Below are 1,146 nucleotides of genomic sequence, written 5' to 3' on the forward strand. Positions count from 1 at the left end.
GCCCACAAAGCATAGTCAAGTTTGACTGACCAATCCATTTTTGTTGGATTTACAGATTTTTCCATAATTCTTTTAATTTCCTGATTGGATAATTCAGCCAAACCACTTGTGTGAGGATGATAAACAGTAGCAATTCTATGATATATATGATATTTCTGTAATAATTTCCCCATAATGGCATTTCTAAAATGACTTCCCCCATCAATAATGATAACTCTCGGCATCCCAAATCTATAACATATGATCGTTTTCAAAAATTTTGCAACACATTGAGCATCACATCAAGGTAAAGCAACAATTTCTATCCATTTGGAAACAGTCCACTGCTAAAAGAATATATAATTTTCCGAAAGATGGTATAAATGATCCCATGAAATCTAATCTCCAGACATCAAATATTTCAACTTATAGCATATAATTAAGGGGCATATAGCTTATAATTAAGGGGCATCTCATTTCTTCTAGAAATATTGCCTTCTCTTTCACATCTATCAAAAGTTTTGATATAAGCATTAATATCTCTAAAAATTGTAGGCCACTAAAATCCCTAAAATCCACATTATTGAATTTTGTATGTTGTTTTATCAACACCAAAATGTCCCCCAAAATCAGAATTATGACATTTTTGGATAATTTCATAAGTTTCTTCTAATGGTACACATCTTCGAATGATCAGATCCTTTCCAGTTGTTGGTATGTCATTCCATAGGGTTTAAAATCACTAACAATATAGTTCACAATGTCGGCATACCACGGAACACACCACTCATTTAGAGTGAAAAATTTTTCATCTGAAAAATCTTCATTAATTTCTTTTTCAAAACAGAGTGGTTTTTCTAATTCAAACTTGGACAAATGATCAACAATTTGATTTTCAGTTCCCTTCCGATGTACTATTTCAAAATCAAATTCTTGTAAAAGAAGGATCCAACTTATAAGTCTCGATTTAGTATCCTTCTTTTTCATTAAGTATTTAATAGCAGAATGATTTGCATGCATTATACGATAGTTTCAATCAAATATGATCTAAATTTATCAAAGGCATATACTATTGTTAATAAATCTTTTTTAGTTGTTGTATAATTAATTTGAATTTCATTAAGAGTTTTACTAGCATAGTAAATAACTTTGAAAATTTTATCATAT

The sequence above is a fragment of the Phalaenopsis equestris genome, unplaced genomic scaffold (assembly GCF_001263595.1).
Source record: "Phalaenopsis equestris unplaced genomic scaffold, ASM126359v1 Scaffold205799, whole genome shotgun sequence".
NCBI lineage: Eukaryota > Viridiplantae > Streptophyta > Magnoliopsida > Asparagales > Orchidaceae > Phalaenopsis > Phalaenopsis equestris.